Source organism: Silene latifolia, chromosome 10, assembly GCF_048544455.1.
Source record: "Silene latifolia isolate original U9 population chromosome 10, ASM4854445v1, whole genome shotgun sequence".
NCBI lineage: Eukaryota > Viridiplantae > Streptophyta > Magnoliopsida > Caryophyllales > Caryophyllaceae > Silene > Silene latifolia.
Window position 1 is genome coordinate 132,033,090 of NC_133535.1, and position 20,644 is coordinate 132,053,733.

General features: G+C 40.1%; 1 non-coding gene across 1 annotated transcript; it reads right to left on the bottom strand.

The window, feature by feature from the left end:
- Positions 1 to 17,930: 17,930 nt before the first annotated feature.
- Positions 17,931 to 18,037, bottom strand: LOC141609620 (small nucleolar RNA R71). Its single transcript, XR_012527545.1, has one exon. It is a non-coding gene; the product is annotated as a small nucleolar RNA R71 (small nucleolar RNA).
- Between the last annotated feature and the right edge of the window lie 2,607 nt (positions 18,038 to 20,644).

Genomic DNA, 20,644 nt, shown 5'->3' on the forward strand with positions numbered 1-20,644 from the left:
CTTTTATTTTATTTTATGCTTTTATTCTCCCAATTTTCTGCTGGTGATTTGCTGCTGAGCACAATGAGGGCATTGTGCGTTTTGGTTTGGGGAGGGTATTTGCATATGCCTTTTGTTTTGCATCTCCATTTGTTTCCTTTTATTGCATTTCAGTCACATGTTTAGTGCATTTCTGTTTGCATTTGTGTTTTTGTTTTCATTCATTCAATTATTCAAAAAAAAAAAAAAAAAATTTGAAAAAAATTCATAAAATTCAAAAACATCATGTTTACTTTTGCATATAGTTGAGTCGGATTGGAGTTATTAATGATGATTTTGCACTATTAGTCAAATATGCCATTCCTTGCCTTTTCACAACTGTTTAGCAAAGAATTAAAAGTGATCTCTCAAATTTTGTTATGGAATTCATTTCGGGCAATTAGACTTGACTCATTACTTTTGGCAAACTACTTATACTTTCTGAGATATAGAGCCTATAACTGGTGACATTCATGACCGGTTAATTTAGGACTGAGAGTAGTTACTCCCTTCATTTCATGTTTTGCACGTGCATGAGTTTTGATTGCTTATTGCCTATACGCATTGGTTTGTGGTCGGTATTGCATGTTTTGAGAACTATTGCATCCTCCCCTTTTCTCATTTTACCCCATTAACTCCACTATAAGCCACAACTGCCAGTTGCCCTCAACTACATCCCATACTTAGCCTACCATTGTGCCAAGCTAGGAAGTAGTAGAGGAATTTTTGTCAGATTAGAAGCAGTTTTGGTTCGTTTGTAATGTTGGAGCGGGTATTTTTGAGAAGTGAAGGGGCTGTGTCCTTTTGAAACAGAAAGAAAAAAAAATTCAGAAAAAAAAAAAGAGTTGATTTACCTGGGCAGTGCTCTGGTCATAGCAGGGTGGTCGATCGACTGCCATCACTGGTCGATCGACCACCAGTTCAGAAGTTGAAAAAAAAAATTTGAAAATGAAAGAAAAGAAAAGGAAACAGAAAGAGGAAAAAGAAGAAAAAAAAAGAAAGGGAGTCTTGAAAATAATAAGGTCTTGGTTGAAATAAGAACACGCCTCATGTGCTTACCTCATGATTTGGAGGCGTTTGTTTGGGTTTTTGTGTTGCCTAGTCAATAAAGGCATGGTCTTTATGTTGAGTTGGAAGAACGGGATACGATTTCTAATGGTTCGTTAGGTACTAGCTTGGCGCTTACCTTCAATTTTCCATAATTGTTTTGCCCCTTCTTTCCCACTTAGCCTCACATATCCAAATCTTGCAATAGTTCGGCATGTGATAGTCCTTGACGGTGGTTATGCGTATGTACGGTAGCTAGAATCATTATTCATGCTAGTCAAGCATACATGTTTTGTCGGTCGCAGTCTAGGTGAGAGACTGTACTTTTCTTCCCTCTCTTTTACATATAATCTTACCATTTGCTTTGCTGAGAGAAGAGTGATCCGGGAGAGTCCGATTGTATGAGTCTTGCAAGGTCGAACGCCCGACTTAATTCTATGATATGCATAAATTTGTTCACTTGATTTAAGCTTTGCAGTAGTTGACTTTGTGCATTAAACGGTTTGGCATTGACTTGTAGTTAGCTCTGAAATGTACTCCCTTCCATTTGGTTTTTATACGGGTCATAGTGCTTGCTTGGGGACAAGCAAGGTTTGGTTTGGGGAGATTTGATACGTGCATTTTCTATACACTTTATCGGTGGTTTTGGCACGTGTTTATAGAAATAATTGTTAGCTTAAGGCTACTATTTCTCCCGAAACGGTTTACTTTGCATTTTCTATGATTTATTGTAGGAACGAGTGGAAGTAAGCTAAATCAAGCCTAATTCGTCCCCCTGAGGCAAGTTAAAGGAAGCCAAGAAGAAGGAGAGTCGTATTCACTCACCTTGGGATGCGTGCAAAGGAGTGAAGAGTTGATTGGAAGGAACAAGAGAGCCACCACACAAAGATATTCATCGATCGACTAGGTTTGTGAGGTCCATCGACCACCAAGCTCATCGATGCTCTGTTCCGCATATTCGATCGATCGACCGTCTTGACCGGTCGATCGACCGATTTTCAGTGACACGTTTCTCTTCGTGTTAGACTTTTAAAAGCCCAACTTGTAATTAACTTTCAAGTATCTTTTTATCGAGAAACGCAAAGAACTTTTAGGTGATGCTTTTCATTCTGGAAAAACTGAGTTTTAGATCTAGCTTGGAGATTTAAACCTTTGATTTCAATACTTTGTTCTTGAATTCAATTAGTAAGCTTTTTATGCAATTCTTTCTCTTCCTTATTTCCTTGTTATTTTGGTTCTTATTTTCATCAATTTAATTTCAGCAATCGAGTTCTTTCCTTTTGGTTTAGTTTGATTCAATTATGTCGAATTTGTTCTTTACCATTAATTTTGCAATTAGTGTAGTTATAATTATGCGTAGGTAATTCCTTTGATTGGGAACAAGGTGAGCCATGGTATTAAATTAGGATTGTTGTGTAGTATGAGTTCTTCCGTATTGGTCTTGTTATCTTTTGATGAATTTCTTTGCTAGATTGAAAGATTGGTAATTTGAATTATCGTTAGATTTGGAATTTCTCTTGAGCGAAAGCGTTGATAAATTCTAGGGAATTAATAGACCGTGAGGTTATTTGAGCTTTGATCGAAAGGCTAGCTTATTTTCCCTGAGACCGTATTATAAGACCTCTGTTACCTTACTGACCTGATTTTTGCCATGGTGAACCGAAGTTCCCGATCCCCTTTTTATCTTGTTGAGAATATTCATTTTAGCAATTAGCCAGTTAATCAACCAAATTCAAAACCCCCCAATTAATTGTTACTTTTATAGACTGAAAAATAGCAAACAAAATCAACCTTGTCTCTCTGTGGTTCGACCCTTACTATCACTAGCTATAGTTTTAGTTTGGAATTATAAATTTAATTTTGGTACTAAACGACGGTATCAACTTTCACAGACTTTGCTTAAGCATGCGCAATCCCTAGCCAAGTGTGGGTGACAACGCGTATCGGTTCCAAAGGTAGAAGAATTACAAGAATGATGAAGGCATATAAAGGCGAGGCATAAGCCATGGATCAACTGTCTACTTGGACATCTTTTGACTCCGTTTGCTGTAAAAGAGACCTCTCTTGAGGCACGATGACTTGGAGAATTGATCTAAGATCTTTGTCATTGTCCGGACCGAGTACGAGCTAGACTTAAATGAGAGAGGAATAAAGGAAGGGTGGCATCTCGGAAGAGAAGCCCCCAGGATGAGGAGATGACTCTGGAATTTGGTAAAAAAAAGAGGTTGGGCGATAACAAGGAGCCCCCAGTATAGAGGTGTTGGTTGTGGAAGGGATGTTAATTGAGGTGGTTGCTAATTGAGGTTGAAAGTTGGGATGGTTGTGTCCATGAAGACTGCCTACGTATTCACGTGAAGTGAAATCAAACCAGATCGTAGTTCTGAGGTTTGGTTAATTTTGTTTGGGTGTTGTGGTTGTATCCTTCTTGTGTAAGAAAGGACTGCCTACGTATCCACCTAAAAAGGTGAAATCAAACCATGCTCGTAGTTCAAGTGTGTGCCTAAGCTATGTTGTCAGGACCTTAAAGTGCAGGGGTCACAAGGGTATATTCCTTTGGTAACTCGAAGAATTGATTTGAGATAACTCCCTCTGATCATAGACCAAAGAGGTATAACTAATTTTGTAAAAACTTTCCTTGTCGTGTGAGCACACCTAAAAGTGGACCCTAAGGATGGATATGGCTATGTCCCGTTCTGGGTAGCAAAGTATTTCAAGACTCCGTGTATGGGTCAAGGTGAAACTGGATTGGATATTTGGAATGTGGAGCTCGGAAATAAGAGGCTTTGATAAACAAATCTCTGGAGCTTTGATTTTGTGGAGTTAAGGCTTTATGAGGTTATGGCTTGTAATGTGGCTTGGAAATGGAGTCTCTTGGCTTGATATAGCCTGAGCACATAAAGGTAGGTTAAAATGACGTGGGATCAAGTTTCCATGTCTTGGCCTAAAGGATGGGTATACTTGACAAGCTTGAGAGGATTCTCAAAATTCCTAACTATCTCCCTGCAACGGTCTCGAGAAGGACTTAGGGTGTGTAACGTATGAAAGGCTAAGTGAGGGTGCTAGCTAACCATATAGACTTCAGCAGTATTCTGTATAGCATTTGATTTCAGGCTAGTTCTTGATTCACACTTAGATTCTTGGTCTAGAATATATCTCGGCTTCTGCTCAGATTCTTGCTTCAGGTTTTGAGGATAACTTTGACTTTGGATATTGACTTGACTAGCTCGATTGAGCCTTCTTCTTTTGACTCTTTTGTCTTGGGCTATAGGCATAACTACGGCTTTGGACATTGATTTCGGGTATTTCTCTTGATTGAGCCTTTGTCTTTGATCGCGGCTCGTATCATCTTGGATTTGATTGCTACCATGGATTTGGGTTAGACTAGCACCTTTGGTGTGAAACGGGTTGGTCTTTTAGTAACACGGGTTGTTTATTGTGGGGAATGGGCTTGCCTTCCGTCATGGATTGTCAACAAGGGAGATGGTCTGGATTCGTCCTAGAATCTCTTGATATAGGCTCGTCCTAGACTAGGGTTATATTGTGGTTTCTATTGCCAGACATGGAATAGGTAAGGAAAAGAACACGGAGTTTCGAGTCCTCTACAACTTTGAACGGAACATCATATAAGTGTACTCACATCGACTGTCGTACGTTGTTGTTCATTTTAAAATGTCTCAAATCAATTCTTCTTGTCACAGGAAATGGGATGAAGGAAGAGATATGATAGAATATGTGGATTGAAAAGTGTGCTTTTATTGAAATGAATAATAAATGTATTTAACATAGACATGAGAAGACATGTGACTCGTGGGACAGCCCCCAGGTTGTCACTAAGAATGAAAATGGAGAAAGATACTAGCACAAATATGAGATAGGAAGCCTAAGACTCAGACTCGGATTTGGACTTTGACTCGATTTCAGATCTAAACTCGTAATCATCGGCCCACGCTTGAACGTTTACTCTTCTAGCAACTGGCTTCGGCATCTGACTTTGAGCATTCACCCATTTGAGCACCCCGTCCTCATTATTGGGAACACTGGAAGGATAACAGTCAAGAAAACTTTCTTGATAAGTGGTATATCCATGAGGATTGTCGAAGTTGCCTTGTGGGTTAAAAGTTGAGAGAGACAACTTCCCGTCGTCGATCATATCCTGAATGACATTTTTTAATTTGTAGCATTTCTCTGTATCATGCCCTTTGCCCCTATGATATTTGCAGTAGGCATTCTCATCCCAGAACTTGGATTTCCTTTCGGGTTCGGGAGTAGGTCCTATAGGCTTCAACATTCGTCGCTCCATGAGTCTCTGAAGGGCATCGGCGTATGTAATACCAATGTTGGTAAATTTCCTAGGAGGTGTGCCCTTATTTTCGGAAGCCTTTGTAAATGACCCCGAAGGCTCCATGAGGTTGCCTTTGTTGATTTTGATTCTTGGATGAGAAGAACTAGGAATAGATTGTCCATTTGTTGCTTTCTCCTTAAGACTTGACAAGTGAGGGTTTGTCTGGACACTTTTCATCTTGAGAGGTCGGGCATCAAGCTTCTTACTCATTTCAGCAAACTGTTTCTCCATGTTGGAAAGTCGGAAGTTTAGATTATCAATGGCTCCTTCTATTTTGGAGAATTTATTGTTGAAGGTAATGGAAAGCATGAGCATTCCATTTTGGATATCTTCATCTTCGAGGACATTGATTTCTTTATCATCATGATGATTGAGGAGATGAGAACAATCTAGAGATGGTTCTTCATCATGCTTAATGATATTAGACCCAAGAGGGTCGATTTTCTTGGATTTTCCGACAGAAGGTGGCTTAGGAAGCTTGCCCACTTCGATCATATCTTGGATGGTGTGTTTCAAGAGAAAACACTCTTCAATATCATGGCCTCTACCTTGGTGATATAAGCAGTATTTGTTGCCCTTCCAGAGGTTCACCTGTTTCTCTAAAGGTGGATCCGGAGTTGGCCCTATTGGATGTAGCTTGCCTTGGGCAGAGAGTCTCTTCAAAGCATCGGCATAAGACATGCCTAAATTGGTAAGCACCCTTAGATGCCTCCCAGGTTTCCTTTCAGCTGTTTTCGGCTTTCTAGGACGATGGTTATTGCAAGAGGTAAGCTTTGGATGACCTAGACTAGAGGTTTCCCTAGTTGGCATGTTCTTTTCCACCATTCCATTTTCAAGGGTGAGGACGTGAATGCTCAAATTTTCCACTGTAGCTTGAACTCCTAGGACCATGGCATAAACATCTTGGAGAGACACGGTGATGGTGGCTTGATCTGCTTCGTGACTTTGCTGATTGACAGAACTTGCTGGATTCCTACTCGACAGAAATGACGCGCATTACAACTCGATTCGACATGGGATCACGCATACTAAGGCAACCAACAAAGGAAGGGATAAGATGATAAATCTAGATGTCGACTTGTGAATTCGTGAAATGTCGTGAGCGACTTCTCGTGTTTGAATTCACGGTGCTTGACTTTTAATTTAGACTCGAGTGTTGACTTTGACAGAGTGACCTTCATATGATTGACTTTGTTGACGATATTGATGACACGTGTTAATCCTAATTTGTGTTGTTTAAGACAGACTTGACTCGAGGTTCGGGTATGTGTGTCTCGAACGTGTCATTAGGAGAATTCAAGAGACGGATCTTGGAATGACTCGATGTGTTAGCCTCGAGTGTGTGAGTCGAGGTGTGGAAATGTTTTAGATCCTAATTGAGTTGGGGTAGGGGGTCCAAAATGACGGCGTGACGCCTTAGGACTTGACTTGAATTTGAAAAGACCCAAAATGTAATGGAAGACGGGTTCATGACTCGACGGAGTTCGGACTAGGACACAGTCCGTTTGAACTTTGACTCTAACTTAGCCCAATTGAATTTACATATTCGCATCTACATGGATTGAAAATCCTTTGATTTAAAAAAATGTTTCTGGTTTTTTGTTTTTGTTTTTTTTTGTTTTTTTTTTTTGACTTTGTTTTTTGTTTTTTTTTGTTTGACTTTTTTTGTTTTTACACGGATTTTGAAATGGGTTTGAGGCCCGAAGTTTGACTCGATATTTGGACAGAGTTTCGGCTTTGTTTTGCGCTATTTTGAAAATGTTTATATTTTGAAAAGGATTTTTGATTTTACAAAATTTCGTCATGGTTTCGTTTACAAAATGGTGATCACGTGTTTATACAAACATATATACAGGCATTATAACGGTATGCTGAGTGCATTTAAAAGGGTTTTGGTTTAAAGGGTGGGTTGCCATACCGAACAATCAAACCCGGGGTCTGTGGAGAGGCTCGTACCAAACAAGAGTAAGGTCGATTCCTAGTCCATTTCCTCAAGTAGTGAAAGTCCTTGATACAAACAAGAGTAAGCACCATGGTATGGATGACGTCAATCGCTATCCATCCTTAGGCCCAAATAAGAATTAGGACCGTTTAGACGGGACGATTGGTCGAATGGGATGGGTTGGGCCTAGGAAGGCCGAGTGAAACGATCTAGGAAGACCGAGTTATGAAAACCGACAATTGTCTTGTACAAACTATTCCCTAACCTTGTTCAAGTTTCACCCTTTTGGCTACACGTAAGTGTATTATCCCCAGCAGAGTCGCCAAACTGTGGACATGGGCCACGGGGGCGCTTGGGAAACAAGCGTTTGCATTTTTGTTGGAGTCGCCACCAATTTTTATGGGAAATTAGAACCGTTCGAATACCTCGTGCCATGTCTAGACACAAAGTAAAGACATGAACACTAAACAATCGTTACCCTTAGCATTCTATGTCTAGAATGACTCTCGTGGATGCCAATGAACACGGATGTTCACAGAGATATGGAGTAAGGGGTGAGGGTACGTATTAGGAAGCTCTTTTGATCGAACACCTAATCCCGCCCGCCTCGATAGCGGCCTCTACTAATGATTAGGGAAGTTGTCTATACTCGATATATCGTCGATTATATGCATGCAATGCAACATCCAAGTTTTAATCCTAACATGTGAGAATTAATACTAAGTCGGTTAACAATTAATTTAGCATACAATAAGGTCGAAGTAGGGACTTAAGCTCAATTACATGTCAAAACATACAAATGATACAAAATACAATGATAAATACAATAAAAGAAAAAAATACAATAATGAAAATTACAATAATTACAATGGATTAAGCGATTTATGTTGAAAATACCTTTAAAACGGATAATTTGGGAAAACGAATAAAGGAATAAATAACAAACAAAACAGAAGGTGATAATACGAATAATAGTTGATTATACGTAAACTAAATAACTAAGTCAAGCAACAACGGAGTTCAGGGACAGAATTCAACCCGGAACAGGCGCAGCAGAGCTGCGTCCTTTGGAATAGGCGCAGCAGTTGCTGCGTCTGTTCCTGACCTGAATTCTGGCTGTGAAGCTGGAATTACGAATTGTTAATATCAATTGGTAAATTTAATGATTGATTAAATTATTTACTCGGATGAAAGTAATTAGCAGGTTATTTACATGTGATTGAGGGGTCATAAAAGCGATAAAACATGGATGAGACGGACGTAAACGAATTATTTACATGAACGAATGATTGATTAGTGACGTGGGTGAATGAAATTGATTAAACATGATGAATTAATGACAAATATGACAGATAAACAGATGTAAATATATCAAAGGTCGAATTCCAGAAACTCAATATGAATAAATCGAATTTCTACAACCCGGATTGAATTTAATGACGAAAACCCGCAAATATGAGATTACTTGGGATTTAAGTCGGGTTTTAATGACGAGTTAAACATGTTAATGATGATAATTAATATACATGTGGAATTATATATGCTATTAGAGAATTAAAGAACAAACGAAACAAAATAAAAGGAAACGAATTTACAGAGGACGAAGGAAGAAGAAAGGAAGCAGGAACTGCGGCAGCTTCACGAAGAGGCGCAGCAGGAACTGCGCTCCTTCGAAGAGGCGCAGCAGTTGCTGCGTCCTTTCTCGACGGTTTGTCTTTTGGAAATCCGTAAAAAGAGGTTTTAAAGCACGGTTTTAGAAATCGGTTTTAATTGGTATTTTCGACGAAAACCTTACAATAATGATACAATAAATAAATAACAATAATAAAAGAGAGATTTAACACCCTCAGACTTACATGTTTGATTAAACGAGAAGGACTAAGTTATCGATTAGCGATGCTCGACTCGAAATATAATGCAAATATGAAAGTGCCCTCGTAAGAGGAAATAAAACAGATTGATTAATTAAGTTGATTGATGTGGAGTTGGTCAAATTGGTCGGTCATGCAAACGAGGCTGGTACTCAGAAGGATCCGAGCTTACGTGGTCGAATGTTCAAGCACGTAGACGCCAAAAAGTAAGAACAAAGGTCTAGAATGCAAAGGGAGAAGAGAAGGGCGGACACTCGCGTGAGAAATATGTGAGACCGAAGGTCTCTATTTATACTAATCACACGACGGAATTATGGTAAGACTAGGATACGGAAGAAAAGATCCGGAAATAACCGACTTAGGTTAAAACACGGAAACTTGGACAAAAAGAAAGCCCTGGGAAAAGGCGCAGCAGGTGCTGCGTCCCTTGGAAGAGGCGCAGCACTTGCTGCGTCCTTTCCCGGGTAGGTTCCTCTGCGTGTAGAAAATGCGTTTGACAGCCTGTCGTATTTTAGGCATAACTTGCTCTACAAGACTCGGATTAAGGTGATTTCGGTGGCGTTGGAAAGCTAAGAAAGAGATCTAGAACTTTCTGTGAAATAGGCCTGACCCAAAAAATCCGTTATGACCTCGTAAAACGGGCCTAAAGTTCGGGTTGTCATTTTAACTAAATGAAATGCACATTTTGTAATGTAAACTTTAAGTTTAGAGCAATGAAGTGACATGAGACTCAAAATGAGATATAATCACAACATTTTATGATATCCTAACCTTAGGTGGACAAGCACATTGCTTTGACTCGGGTTTTGACGGTTTTAGGAAATGAAGACGGTTTTTGACCCGGACTCCAAATGTACTCTAATTACTGCCATAACGACCGTAACGGCACGTAGATGACAACTAAGAGGTAGACACAAGTATTTGAGCTATCACTTGACGATAAACTTATGAATTGTCACAAATCGTTCCGCGTACCAAACATGCGGCCCAATCATCACCGGGTAGTTTGCGGGAGGTGCAGAAATGAGGTATCTACAGGTTTGCAGTCACAAACATGATAGTACAGATGGCTGATCAATCTGCGGTCCAGCCCATAGGAGTCTTAGAGGACATTCCTGTGCAAATAGGAAAGTTCTTTTTCCATGTTGACTTCGTTGTACTAGATATGCCCGAGGATGCCCACATTCCTATCATATTGGGTAGACCATTTCTGCACACTGCTGGTGCAGTTATAGATGTTGGCAAAGGGACATTGACCTTCAAAGTAGGGAAGCATTCCATTGTCTTTGCCCAGACAGCTAAGAAGAAAGATCCCATGTGGCCAGTCACTTGTAATACGGTTTCTGAAAAGAAATCATATTTTGTGCTTCCTGATATGCCTGTCTCTATGCCTGTTTCTGCTATAACACCTCCGCCCCAGATTGGGTGCAAATTGGAGGAAGATTCTTCTGTTTTGGATGTTGCAGGAGCTGGTTTGGGGAAGGAAGAGCCGCATGTTGCTCCAGCTGGGAAGGAGTCAATCGTTCAAAGAGGCGGTCTAGGATGTCTTAGCTATGGCACAGATGAGGAGCCTGATGAGGAGCCAGTCAAAGTGAGGGAGTCCGACTTGGACTTTGATGAGCCAGAAGAGATCATTGCTTGGGAAGATGTTGAAGCTGTTGATCCGTTGAGTTTTGCGGATGTTGGAGTTGAGAAGAGTGCAGCTGAGGAGATGAGCACCGTAGAGGCTACTTCCTGTAGTCAGAAGCCGAGCAAGTGGGCCATTCCGTGGCCATTCTTGATCAACTATTAGTTGATTAAGACTTTAGAAACAATTTTATTGCTTTCATACTTTTTATTGTTTTTGTGTGCGCGAGACTTCGCATTTTAATAAGTTTGCTTAGGATTTTATATGCTTTGAACTATTACTTTGGGTTTTGCGCAATTTTGGGCGCGTTATTATGTGTATTTGCAGGTTCTTAAAGACCATATTAGCTCAATTTATTGAGCTAATTCGAAGAAATAAGAAGTTACAGCAGGTTTTTCAGTCGATCGACTGGTATATGTGGTCGATCGACTGACTGCTACAGTTACAGAAGCTCCTGTTCGTGTCACCTTGGTCGATCGACTGGGTGATGTGGTCGATCGACCGCTCAAAGCTGCTGTACCTGTTTTCGATCACTCCCCTGCTGTGTTTGGTCGATTTACGGAGTTGAGGGAGTCTTATCTCCACTTATTTCTCCGCTTAATTTCTGTATTCTTCTGTTTTATTATTTTTACACATAATTTTGCGTTTCATAATTGTTTTCTCGAAATTACGCGCGGTGTCTTTTGTTTGTCTTTTCAGGTACTTATGGTAGCACTGCTGGCTACTGAAACTTCCTAGCTCACGCTGGTTTGGGGAGGTTTCCTTTTGCTGCAATTAAAGTCTTGTAAGTTTCCGAGTCCTACCTAATGTCGAATTTAGTTATTTATCGCAAAATCCCATTTCCTTTTGCTTCTTTATACATGATTTTGCATAATGGGGACATTGTATGATTTGGTTTGGGGAAGGGTTTTGCGTTGCATTTCATTTGCTTGCATTCACGTTTACATTTTTTTGTCTTGCATTGTTGTTTCAATTCCTCTATATATACAAAAATCCAAAAAATTGAAAATTTCAAAAAAAAAAACTTCAAAAAAATTGCATGTTTATTTTAGCATATAGGTTGAGTCGGAACGGTAGTATTTCAATGATGACATTGCATTTTCAGCTGTTTATGCCTAAGCCTTGCTAATTGACATGTTATTAGTAGAATCATATGCATAGTCTACGAGTTTTCGTTAATATCTTGCTGAACTTTAGACTTGACTTAGATTTTTGGCAAACTACATCATATTCTGAGGTTTAGAGCCTATAACTGGTGTCATCTGTGACCAGTTTATTTAAGATTGTGAGTAGTTACTCCTTGTAAGACATGTTTCATAAATTTGCATAAATATGAACTTAATCTGCTTAATACCTGTATGCATTCGGTTTGTGGTTTGTTGACACATGTGGAAGAGGCATCCTTTATTCATTTTACCCATAAGCTCCACACTGCCAAAAATAGCCGTTTTGTCCCGTTAACCACATCCTACATATAGCCTGCCCTTGTCAAGCTAGTAGTTTATGTTCTTGGGATTGTTACTTTATTTTTAGTAGCTAATGCTCATTTTGAGATGATGTTGGGAAGATGAAAAAAAAGAAAGAAAAAGGAAAGAAAAAGAAAAGAAAAAAAAAGAAGAAAAATGGTTCGAAAAAGAAAAAGAGAAACGTGTGCCGTAGAGGGCAGTCGATCGACTGGACTCATTGGTCGATCGACTGGAGTCCGAGAAAAGAAAAATCGCATAATTCAAAGTCTTCATTAAATGGCGATTTTTGCTCCCATGTTGCATTCATATCTTATGGGGAGTTGATTATTATGGAGATTGCGAGATTTCTGCTTCTAATTAGCACCGGTTTTATTGTTGATTATGAGCAAGAAGTTGGATGTTGTTATAATTTGGTTCCCTTAGTTACTAGCTTGGCTTTTAACTCTGTTTTTATCCAAATTTACCTTAGCCTCTTCTTACCCATACCTCACATATCCATATTTACCTCGGCATGTGTCATGGTCATCTGTTTGGTTGGAATGCATAGGTACGGTTGTAGAGATTATTTTCATATTAGATTGCAGGCATGTTCTTATGGGTGGTAGTTAGGTGAGCGTCACTACAAAATGAATTCTTTCTATCTTTACATATATTCACCTGTGCTTATGTGTGATTCGAGCGACCCGTGAGAGTCCAAATTGATAAGTCTCCATATTTGACGGTTCAGCAGGTTTTTAACAACTTCATAACTCGTTTGCATGATTCATATTGCTAATTGATTGTTAGTTGTTGCATTAAATTGGTTTAGGCCATTCGATTTGCATTTCGCTCTGAGATTGAACTCGTTCCATTAGGTTTTAGGATCGAGTCTAGTTCTTGCTTGGGGACAAGCAAGGGTTTGGTTTTGTGGAAGTTTGATGAGTGTCTTAAATATGATGTTTTACACCCCATTTTACACGCATTTCAGAGCTCATTTGTGTAGTTTATGCTATTATTCTCCCTATTTCCATCTACTTTCGTGTTTTTGTACATTATTGCAGAAATGTGAAGAATCCAGCGGAAATCAAGCTAAATCCGTCCCCGAGTACCTTGCATTGCATTTGACGTGAAGTATTTACTCAAGAAACGAGCTTGGTGCGCATTTCGAGGCCTGAAAGATGACTTTATGAAGAATTTAGAAGCGGACTATCAGCTACTTTAGTCGATCGACCGATGCCACTGGTCGATCGACCAGAGCACGAGTTACAGAAGCCACTGTTCAGCGCAGGTCAGTCGATCGACCGGTCACAGTGGTCGATCGACCAACCATTAATTCTGACGTGAATTAAAAGATCGAGAATTAAGAAGCCCATTGTATATTAGGTTTAGGAATAAGTGTGACGTGATATTCCTATATAACGTAACCTGACATTATCAAGCAATCATCGAGTTTTTATTCAGTTTTCATCATCAATTTTAGGGTTCATTAGCTTAGAATAATTTCCATCAATAAAGTTACTTTTGCATTCGGTTTGATCTCTCCTTCCTACTCCTAATCGGTATTTCTCTGTCTATTATTGAGTATTCGCTGCTTTATTTTCGTTCATAGTTTAGAATTGCTAGATTAGTTTTCCGAAGCCGAAATTATCGTTTTATGTTATCTGGTTGTTTAATTATTTCAATCATGAATTCAGTAGTTTTATTCCTTAATCTTATTGTTGTTTTCGCCATAGTCATGAGTAGCTAAATACCCTGTGCTAGGATGTAGGGGAACTGTAGGTTAGGTGGCAATAGAAATAGTATGCCCTAAATCGCGCCATGGTCGATCGACTGGGTTACCCGGTCGATCTACTGGCCACGTGAGTTTTATTTCGTTTTAATTAATTAAACTTCTATATTTGACGAATCGAGTGCACGCGACTAGTTGAATGTCTAGGATTTGACCGACCCAATAAAGATCGAAAGATAGGGAAGGGAGATAGCCTACCTAATTAAGACGACTAGATTAATGAGATCGAAAGATGAGTTAATTTAGCCTTTTAAATCACTTTTCAGGACGAAAGTTAGCATTAGTGATATTAGGGACCTGTAGCGAGATCGAAAGATGCTACCTGTTAGGAATGGACCGAGAGGACTTCTTATTTTCCCATCTCACGTGATTGTTTTAGACTTACTCAGTATGCTGCCGCCGAAACTATAGTGAACCGACCATCTTAGCACCCTTTTAATATTTGATTCATACATTTCTATAGTTTACTTTTAATTTTATTGTCATTAGTATAGAACAACTCAAATCAAATCCCCCTCACATTTGTTACCTTAGACTAGAATTAAACAACTATTAATTGCATCGCCTCCATGTGGTTCGACCCTGACTGCCACTAGCTATAGTAGTAGTTTGGACTATAAATATTATTTTTGGTGCACACAACGACAGGCATAAAAAAAGATGCCCACTTTTTCGAAATATATGATGTGAAATTAATTAATTGATTTTATTGATTAAAATCAACTAATTAATTTACTAATGATAAACGCAAAATCGAAATAACAAAAATAAAGAAAGAGAGAAAGAGAGACACACAGGATTTATGAAGTGGTTCAGTTTCACAAGTCGAAACCTACGTCCACTATTCTCGATTAATAATTTTTAGTACCTTTCTAAGGATTACAAAAATTATCAATCCACTCGTATAATCAACACTATGATTATAACTCAGATTGAGTATCGCTAAATACTCTAGATTGCTCTTACGTTAATAAAAAAAGCACAACGATAAATACTAATCTCACGTTATGCGAGTGGGTATAATATCTTTGTGTACTTAGTATCCTATAACGATTTCCTTTGAGTGATTGACAAATATGATGCGCAACTTTTGTATAAGCAATTTGTAAAATAAGAATTAAAGCTCAAAGAATTTTTGCTTAAATATTTTTCTCTTGAAAGTTGTAGATGTGTGTCACTTTTTAAATGTTGAATGAAGAGAGGTATTTATAGTTTTTTAGATTAGGGTTTAGAATATTCTGGAAGGTGTGAAACCCTAAATAACTTGACGAACAAGTAGGAGGCTAGGGTTTGGAGGTTTCGGCCTCTAGGGTTTCGGCCGGTCCAATATTGGGCTCTCTTGGGTCCAATTTGGCCTTCACTTGTTCACAACAAATCGAGATAGAATTTAGTTGAAACCCTAGGTTGCATGACGACATAAATATCGTGTTACAAACCAATAGTACATCCAACTTAAATTCTAATTAAATAATTTCTATTATATAAATACTCTCTTATTCTTATAAAACATTAAAAATATATTTTCCAAAAATTAACGCATCATTTTTGTCTAGCAGTAAAGTTATGGCTATGAGGTCATAACTTCACTAACCTTTAAATCAAACAAAGTAAAACCATTACCGGTGATGCGTGTCTTTTATATGATGTTTTACATCCCATTTTACACGCATTTCAGAGCTCATTCATGTAGTTTATGCTACATTTCTCCCTATTTCCGTCTACTTCCGTATTTTTATACATTATTGCAGAAATGTGAAGAATCCAGCGGAAATCGAGCTAAATCCGTCCCCGAGTATCCTGCATTGCATTTGACGTGAAGTATTCGCTTAAGGAACGAGCTTGGTGCGCAATCCAAGGCCCAAAAGACAAATCCACGAGATTTTAAAAGTCAAGTAGCAGTATCTTCAGTCGATCGACTGGGCTATGTAATCGATCGACCAAATCACGGGCTCAGAAGCTACTGTACACTGAAGAGCAGTCGATCGACTGCCATGCTTAGTCGATCGACCAAGCTGCTATCCCAGACGAGAATTAAAAGATCGAGGAACTTGAAGCCCATTATGTTTAGGTTTTGATAATAAGTGTTACGTATGTTTGCTATATAACGTAACCTAGAACATCAGATACAGGCATCCAGTTTTGATCCGATTTTTATCTAAGTTTTACACAGTAACATTCAGTTTTTATTAGGGTTCGGAATATTGTTTAGCATTGGAATTTCGTTCTTATTCTTAATCATTCCTCTGCAATCTCGGTATTCTTCTGCCTTATTTGAATTCACTCTTATTTCGTTATTAGTATAGAATTGCTAGTTAGGTTCCCGAAACCGTTTTATCGCTTTATGTTAATTGTTTGTTCTACTATTTTTAGCATGAATTCAGTAATCTTTATCGTTAATGTTATTGTTATTTTTGCCATAGCCATGAGTAGCTAAATCAATTGTGCTAGGATGTAGGGGAATTATAGCGTAGGCGGCGTAGTATTAATTTGGACTGAATCGCGTGTCAGTCGATCGACTGCCATACCTGGTCGATCGACTGACCACGTGAGGCAACCTTTCGTTTTAATTGATTTTAATGTTGTATTTGACGAATCGAATGCATGCGACCAGTTAGATGCTTAATTTATGACTGACCCATTAGATCGAGAGATAGGGACAGTTGTTAGATCACCAATTAAAATGACTAAACTATACTAAGATCGGAAGATAGGTAAAGTTTAGATTATAAGTCACTTTTCAGGACGAGAGTCGTATTAGTGATATTAGGGACTTATAGCGAGGTCGAAAGATGCTATTTGTTAAGAGTGGACCGAGAGGACCTCTTTATTTCCCGCCTCATGTGTTTGATTTAGACCTGTTTAGTATGCTGCCGCCGAAGCTATAACGAACCGACCATCCTAGTACCTCTTTTTATATTTGATTTTATTTATTTCGTTAGTTTACATTTCTTTTACTGCGATTAGCTTTATACCAAATCCAATCAAACCCCCACATTATTGTTACCTTAGACCGAATTTAAACAACTAGAAATTTCGTCTGCCTCTCTGTGGTTCGACCCGACTGCCGCTAGCTATAGTTGTAGTTGGAGATTATAAATTTATTTTTGACACCTCACGACGGGTATCAAATTTTGGCGCCGTTGCCGGGGAGGCAATTGTTCTAATTTTTAGTTGCTTTTATTTAGTCTTTCTCTAGTTTAAGGGACTTCCGTTCCTTAAACTTTTCTTATATTCTTTCTGTAGTTTCTTCTTATGCGCAGGTCACAGGGTGGTGAACTAGTGCCATTCAATCCTGAGATCGAGAAATCCTTGCGCGAGTTGAGACGATCACAAAGGGTATTACCGACAGAGGAAGAGCTGAGTACTCTGTCAAGCTACTACGAGAACGTTCTATTCGAGGAAGACCCACCTACATCTCCTGCTTCAATTTCTTCAGCCGAGACAGTCACTTCTCCAGAGATTCCAGTCATGGCTGAAGAAGCAACCATTGCTAGTCACTCAGAGCCGACAGCTGCGAATCTCTACAAAGGATTCGAACTACCTGGGGAGGCGAGAAAATTCGAGCCAAAGCCTTCCTATATTAACCTGGTTGAGAGAAACCAGTTCGGGGGAGCTGCAAATGAAGATGCAGCCAAGCACATGGAGATTTTTATTGATTATTGCTGCTCTATACCCCCGCCGGCCGGTGTGACCCAAGACCAGATCAAGGAGACCATGTTCATTTTCTCCCTTCGTGATGCTGCAAGGGAGTGGTATAGAGATCTGGACCGAGCCGCTCATGGGATCACTGACTGGAATTCCTTAGCCCTGGCATTCTACAAAAAGTACTTCTCTGCCTCGAAGACGAATGCCATTAGAGCTCAGATCACGAGCTTTAAACAGGGGCCTGATGAGAATTTCCATGAAGCATGGGTCCGTTTCAAGAAACTGGTGCGAACCATACCGCACCATGGGTTCGAAAAATGGAGTCTTTGCAACCAATTCTACAATGGGTTGTATGACGATCAGAGGGCTATTTTGGATGCTGCAGCCAATGGCCGATTTGCTGAAAACATGGGAGAGACTAAGGGGTGGAAGATCATCGATGATTTTGTCACTCATAAGGCTGAATATAGGAATTCGAGAGGAAACCAGAGGAGGGCTGCTGAATCTTCCTCTGTTGCTGCACTAGAAGCTCTCACTGCAAGGTTTGATAAATATGAGTTGGGAGGAGCTTCTAAAGGAGGGATGTACCATGTTAACGCTGTTTCAGACGGTCCTTTCGTCTGTAGAAGATGTGGAGCTGAGGGGCATGTCTCAGAGAATTGTTCTGCCCCCTTTGAGTCTTGTGCTGCCTTTCAACACTATAGGCAGACAAACACGTACTATGAGCCGAATGTCCACCCGAACTTGAGGTGGAGTAGCCAGAATGTCCTGAATCCAACTCAACCTCCACAACAGCAGCAGCAGCAAGCTTATGTGCCTCCACACAAACAACCATATCAAAAACCTCCCTATGTGCCGCAACAGCAACAATCCCAGAATTCCGATTTTACTGAGTTTAAGAACTTGCTGCTGAAGGAGTCCCAAGCAAGAGAGGCCGGGATGAAGCTACTAGAGAGCCAAATTGCTCAATTGGCTAGTAAGAGTACCACTCGAGCTCCCGGACACTTACCGACTCAAACTGACCAGAAAGAAACCCCGAATGCCATCACTTTGAGGAGTGGGTCTACCCTGGAGGGGCCTGCTATGGTCAAGGATGCCCCTGAAAAGAATGAGGCGGAACCGAGTCAAAAGAAAGCTTTAACGAAAAATAACAAGAACAAGGCGTCTACCAGGTACATCAGTCGATCGACTGATATACCTGGTCGATCGACTGATATGCGGGTTACAGGAGCTTCTGGAACTGTACACCTCAGTCGATCGACTGAGCAAGGTGGTCGATCGACTGAGACCCCTGCTGATATTGAGAAATTTCGTCCTTCAATGCCCGATAATTTGAGAGACCATTTGTTCCGGGGTTCGACAGCCCCGAAAATATTGGGGAAAGACCCAAGTGCTGATGGGTCAGTCCCGGCTCCGAAGTACGACCCGATGTCGATCAATGGTTCACATTTTAGACGGTCTGAAGAGGGTTCAAGCTCCAACAAGGAGAAAGTAGCGGACTTCCAGCCTAAGTCCACGGATACCGGCATGCGCGATTTAGAGGAGAGGGCTAAGCTACTTCTCTCAGCCCCATATCCAGAGAGACTAGTGCCGACAAAGGAACAGGTATCTTTCAATAAATTTGAAAAGGTTATTCGTAGTTTGAATGTACAGGTTCCTTTCCTGGAGTTGGTCAATCAAGTGCCTGCCTATACTAAATTCATGAAACAACTCTTGTCTAAGAAAAAGTCACTTGAAACTTTGCATACTGTCGCACTTACTAAAGAGTCATGCTCTTATTTGTCTCACACTGCACCCCATAAGCTAGAGGACCCGGGTAGCTTTTCTGTTCCTTGTAATATAGGTACCTTCTCTATTGAGAAGGCATTATGTGACTTAGGAGCTAGTATAAGTGTCATGCCCCTGAGCCTTGCTAGGAAGCTCAAATTGACTAGGTTTGCAGTGCTTCACATGACAGTACAGATGGCTGACCGATCTGCGGTCCAGCCAATAGGAGTCTTAGAAGACATTCCTGTCCAAATAGGGAAGTTTTTCTTCCCCGTCGACTTTGTTGTACTTGACATGCCTGAGGATGCCCATATTCCCATTATTTTGGGTAGACCATTTCTGCACACTGCTGGTGCAGTCATAGATGTCGGTCTAGGTACCTTGACTTTTAAAGTAGGCAAGCATTCTATTGTCTTTGCCCAACCTGCTAAGAAAAAGGACCCCATGTGGCCTGTGACTTGTAACACGGTTTCTGACAAGAAATCGTACTTTGTGCTTCCTGATTTAGCTATCTCTATTCCTGTTGTAACCCCTCCGCCCCAGATTGGGAGCAAATTGGAAGAAGATTTGTCTATTTCTGATATTGCAGGAGCTGGTTTGGGGAAGGAAGAGCTGCAAGTCACTCTAGCTGCGAAGAAGCCGATCATTCAAAGAGGAGGTCTTGGCTGCCTTAGCTATGCCACTGATGAGGAAGTTGATGACGAGCCGGTCAAAGTAACGGAGTCTGACTTGGATTCTGACGAGCTGGAGGAGGTCCTTGATTGGGGAGATGATGAGAGTGTTGACCCATTGAGCCATACGGACGTGGAAGCTAAGAAGGGTGCAGCTGATAAGACAAGCACCGTTGAGGCTACCTCTAGTAGCCAGAAGCCGACGAAGTAGGCCATTCCGTGGCCGTTCTTGATCAACTACTAGTTGATCACATGTTTTCCAAACATTTTATTTGCTTTTGTTAGACACTTTTTATTGCTTTTGTGTGCGCGAAACTTCGCATTTTATTTTGCTTACTTAGGATTTTATACGCTTTAGACTTTATTTTGGGTTTTGCGCAATTTTGGGCGCGTATTATTGTGCGCTTGCAGGTTTTTAGACCTCTTTAGCTCGAGTAATTGGGCAAATACGAAGAAATAAGAAGTTACAGCAGTATCTTC